Raw genomic sequence first — 6,000 nt, 5'->3', positions numbered from 1 at the left:
ATTGTTTTTGCCGTTTCTGCATGATGCGAGGTACGGGAACCAATTTTGGTCCGTTTAAATATTAATTGACTGTGTTACAATAACTTTTCTTAATGTTTTTTTTCTTTATTATAGAGATTTTCAGCCCTGAGCTGGTTCGTCTCTGTTCTTAATGTTTCTGTAGTACGATTAGTTGCGCCCAGTGTTGTGTAGACTGTATGCTACCGTTAACGGCAGATTTGCTATTATCAGGGAAAATAAGCGCGCTATTTACCCTGGCGCATAACTGATTGACAGTCACAGAAAAGTGAGAAACTAACATATCTCTCAAGAAGCGCAATATATTGTTTTCTCTTTCAAGGGGGAAGGGGTGCGGGTTCGAAAATTAAACAAAAAAAAAAAGACCGCGAGGTTTATAGACGATCCCAGATATGATTTGATTTGAGCAACTCCATAAAAAACCTTTGATGATAAAAGCTACTACGATACAAAATTTGCGTTCCATCAAAGCTGTTTCTCAAGATTACTCCAAATACGCATGTACCATAAACATCTTAATTTGCATGCTATGATGACTTCCAGATTTTATTCCCTTGACATATTATTACATATATGTATCAAAACATCCTGCTCTGCATCTCGGATCATTTCATGGAATCGAAACATCCCCTAAGCCAGTGCGATAGTCATACCATTGTAAAAGTTCCCGTGTCGTAGCCAAATTATCAGCCACTGACCTGATCGTGTTTGTTTTTAATGAGGTGTTTGTACTTTTCCGAGGCGCAAACAACAAAACGTTTATTTACGGTGGCAGAATTAACTGACGTGAGCAAAAACTGGCTTTGATAGAAAGCCATTGAACGTCCAATATGAATGAATATTTTTTAGCATTGCTGAAGTTATTAATCTCGATCGAAGAACGTTTGTTCCGTTCGCGATGGACGCTACGATTTGAACTTTGGCTTTATAACAATTTATCAGGAAGCACAGCCTGGGCGGAACGTATGTAAACTTACACAGATTCGAAGACAAACCACGCCTTAAATTTATGATCAATGAAGACGTAAATCCCGCTTTATGGCTGTGGCGTGTTGTAGTTTTTCGTTATCAGCGGCTTGGAAATAGTGCGACCCAAATGCGTCATACTACATGAAGATAGATTAATCAAACAGTCAGTGCACATCATGGCATCCAAACCAATCTCACGTGATTGAAATTTCAAAAGTATTTATTTGGTTTCAAACTAGGCGGAACCCGATGCTTTCGATTTTTTTGAGGGCTTTGTGACGCTCGAATATTACCTTATAATATTTGCTTTCGGGGCTTTGATTGATTCGAATTGGTATGTTTGTCACAAATATTCAACGGAAGAATGTCAAAAATGCCTTTCTTTGTACTTCAATGAAAACTTGTTCCTTAGGCAACATTAATTTATTACGCATTTACGTCAGACTATGGCAGTATATAGTCCATTTTGCTGTTTTATTTCAAAATTGGTGATCAATCTGATGATCTCCGTATTGAGCCCAGTTCGCTGCTAATATACAAAGTTAAAAATGATACATCGAGTTACAAATACCAATTCACACCAATAAAAAAGTACGGAAAAGTGGTACTGCTAAAAGTAGTCCTGTTATATTGTTATTTTTTTTATTAAAAGTAATTCGATATGCTACTTCTCATAATGGTTTGGGAGTTAGTAAACTTATATTTGAGTTCCTCGATCGAATTACTCTAGATTTCACAATGATTTAATCAACTTGCTTCTGATTCTATTTGACGATCGGAATACGATTTAAATAAGAGATTCTGAGTTACAATAGAATGGATGCTCCTAGAAATAATCCAACTATAATAACAATTTTCGCAATAGCAAAAAAATGTATATGCAACTCATTGTAAATCTCGACTTCTCAACATTCGTCGTACAGACAACTCTCCATAACTCGATATTGAAGGGACCATCGAGTTGGGGAGGTTTCGAGTTACAAAACACAAAACTAGTGCAAATGAGATCCAAGGAACCATCGAGGTAGCCATGAAAACCAATTTTGACTGTATTTATTTATAGTATTTTATTTAAATGTACGACTCGTACTAAAACAATCTTCATTTTGCAATTTTTTGCATAAATAACTATTCCTTATCAATTTAGTCTTTAAGCTTTAATATCCATCGATGTCGAATCTTTAAATTCAACATTGAGTACATAGAAATATTGCTAACTGCTAATTTGCAAAACCAAATTTTTCCGGCTTTCATCTTTACAACGGTGAAATTCGGGCATTCACAGCTCTCGCAACGTTTTTATTCGCATTTGATGTTTGCACACTAGAGGACTCTTGTGGGTTAGTGCTTTTCCCCTACCACCATCTGGTACCCACTTGACGAAATGCAGCATTTTTAGCGTTGATTTGTTCCTCCAAACATTTTCTAGCGTAAATTTATTCAAAATTTGTTCTAAAAATAGCTCAAGATTGTTTTTTTTTTACAAATCTCAAAGAGTTTTTCAAAAAATTCCATACTGCGTCTGCGTAAATTTATTGGTGGTAGGCACAATTTTTTGCTACAGATCGTCAACATAGTATAAAATATTGGTTTTATTGATGTATAAATGACATTTAATGTGGTTTGATATGAATAGCTAGAGAAGGAGTAAAACGCTATAATAATTATGTAAATTACTACGATTTATTAATCTTTTTGGTAATGCGAGCCACAGAGCATGGAAAATAGAGCTTAAACTTTTGTTAAAAAAATGATTTAAATTGTACGATTCAATATCGATTCATCCAAACTTCTGAGTATGAAGTTGCCCATTAAAAAATCTACGTGATTAACCGGATACAATAATCGAAAGATTAAAAAGGTAGGTAAAAAGCATTACATCGTCGATTTGTATTATTTAGCACATAAAAACTTATTTATGTGATTAATTAACCTCATAAATCAGCATACGACCTGATTGGAATAGATATCAGAACTATATAATATACCACAAGAGCAACATCTGAATCTTGACTTCGGTAACAAGATTGTTGAGAGCAACTTCTGATATCTTGAGAAAAAATGCGATGTTTATTTTTAAAATCTAGAACTATTCATGAAAACATTCCTTGTGTGTTTAAAAATCTTTCAAATAGTTTAGTTGATTTTTTTGGGAGACTTTAGAAATATTCCTATTAATTTTTTTGATGAAATTAATGGATGCACTCTAACAAGACTTTATTGAGGGTCTTCGAAAAAAAAAACAATACTAGGGAGTATCATTGGATAAATATTTCCTAAAACTATTTTTAAAGACTGGAATCCTTAGGAAACTCGTGAAAGTACCTGCCGTGCGGGATCAAAATCCGTACAACTACTATTTGTATGAAGTGTGCGGATTTTGAGCCTGTACGGATTTCGGTCCCCCACTGTACCTCAAAGAAGGTTTTCCGAAAAATATCTTCCCCTGTCTCCCTCTAATAAAGCCCATAGAATCACCTTCAACAGCATAAAATATCAGCAGCTCAACGTAGGAACTTTCCGATACTTCCGATATATCGGAATATCGATATTTTGCTTTCGATATTCGATATTTTGGTATCGATATTTTCTATTCGATATATCGGTAATATCGATATTTCCTTCCAATATATCGTACATTAGTACAGTCAGTGACAAAAGTTAGTAACTGAAGGCTGATTTTCCATACAAAATGCCCAAGTTTGGTTATCTGTATCTGTATCTCAGCTTCTGGTAGTCCAAATTGGGTAAAATTTGGATGGCGAACTACAAATAACCTCAAGTTTTGAGTATATTGATCTTATTAAATTTTAGACATTTCCCAAAGAGTTTCAGAGGGTTGTTCAAAGTAAAAAGTAAGTATCCAAGAGATTTCTCGATTTAATTCAAAAATGGTAAGTTGGTTAGATTGTTCGGCAAAGTTGTTTAGTTTCAAAAGTTACATAAACTTACACAATACTACACCAACCAATTACAACTTAACGCTTTTCGATAAAATCGAAAAATCTCTTGGTTACTTTTATGTTTGAACAACCCTCTGAAACTCTTTGGAAAAAGTCTGAAATTGAATGATCTCAGTATGTACAAAATTTGATGTTATTTGCAGTTCGTCATCCAAATTTTATCCAATTCGGACTACCAAAAGCTGAGATACAGATCTCCAAACTTTGCTATGGAAAAATAGTATTTGATTACTAATTTATGTCACTAAGTTTATATGGAAAACAATTGTGGTACAGTCCTAGACAGCTGTATGAGGGTTCCCGTCCGTTACCATAGACAAAGATTTGGGACAAATCTGCCTCTTAGACGAAATTGACGCATCTTCTGGCAGTCGAAAATTGTCGTGCCCACAGCCTTGCGAAAGCTAAGGGATAGGAAATAATAATTGACTGAACACTTATTTACACCTACCAACAAATCGCCTGATTGGGGGCGGTCCAATAATTATGTAAGGGTTTATGGGGGGAGGGGGGGTTAGAGTCAGTGGTGGAAATAATCATGCCGTTTACGCAAAATGAACTAATATTAAGCAGGATCCACGCTCACACGCTCACGAACCAACATCGACCGATTTGGTCACAGATTCTTGCATCGGAGAACCAGAACAAAACAAATGTAAAAAAGAGCGTGATTGCTGGATGAGCAGAGTCTGCTCACAGCCGTTCTTTTTTCCGTTAATAGCTAATTTTGTGAATAATTGGATGGATTACGATTATAATAGATAGATTACAAACTAATGTACGACTGTATTGAGAAAATTGACCGATATGTTGTGTTATTGTAGAAATATCACAGGGAATCGGACGCGTGATTGCATGTCATAATAAAACGATGCGATGCCCTTTACAGTATATGTGTTCGAGCGATCATGAGCAAAGAAAGCAAGAACGCAATCGCACAAAATGAACCACCGATGCGGTAGCATTTTTCTGGTGTGCATGAACAGACTCTGTTCACCGTTTTACAGCACTGGTTAGAGTTTTCTTACGCGCCATACAATTTATTTTTAATTTTCATACAAAAAATCTTACAATGGGGGGTGGGGGGGGTTGAAAAACCCCGAAAATTGTCTTACGAAATTAATGGATCGCCCCTTGTTACATCATCTCATAAGTGGAAAACAATTGTACGGTTATCTCTCTATATTTATTAGTTTTGTATTTAAAGAAGCATTTTCCGTTCAAATTTTACTAAAAAGTATCTAAACAGAAGACATTTATTTTAATGTCGACCAAAAAAGCAATAATCTTGAATTTTTCTCCATTTAAATATATCATATGATATTCCGATATATCGATATTTTGAATCAATATATCGGTGGTATCGATATTTTGATTCGATAATCGTTTAGAATCAAATATCGATACTTTACTATATCGGAACGTCCCTAGCTCAACGTATGCCGCAATCGTTTCACGCCGCGAACCATGATGTGTAGAAATAAGAATAGGAGTAGAGTAAGGTGGGGCAAAAGTTCGACCTTAGTGGTATAATCAAAGTTTCCATGAAAATAATAGCAGATGAAACAATACAAATACCATACAGCGAACCTTCAACATATTGGCTATAACTTTGCTGAACAAACTTGTGTCAAAATATTTACCTATTTTTAGTTATAACAGTTTCAAAATTGATTGTCTTAAACGAACTTTTGCCCCACCGGTGGGGCAAAAGTTCGAATCTAGTGTGGGGCAAAAGTTCGTTGGCTAAAACATAAAATATCAATACTTTTATGCCAGGCATACTTTATACCAGCCGTAAACTTATGTTTGCCGAAAAATACACACTAAATTTTCATCAAAAAATTGCCCAAAACTGGGTTATTTGTAATATACCCAAAAATAGCAGTTTTTCGCAAAACTAAGTGGAAATGTAAAATTTTAGTGACAGTTTTCACACGATCAGACAAATATAACTAAATTTGAAGATAATATGTGGATTTTAGGCAATTTGCAAATTTTTCCGTGATTTTATACATGGGTCGAACTTTTGCCCCGCTGATTCAAACTT

This window comes from Aedes aegypti, chromosome 3, assembly GCF_002204515.2.
Source record: "Aedes aegypti strain LVP_AGWG chromosome 3, AaegL5.0 Primary Assembly, whole genome shotgun sequence".
NCBI lineage: Eukaryota > Metazoa > Arthropoda > Insecta > Diptera > Culicidae > Aedes > Aedes aegypti.
The sequence above is the reverse complement of the archived record's forward strand: the minus strand, read 5'-3'. Positions refer to the sequence as shown.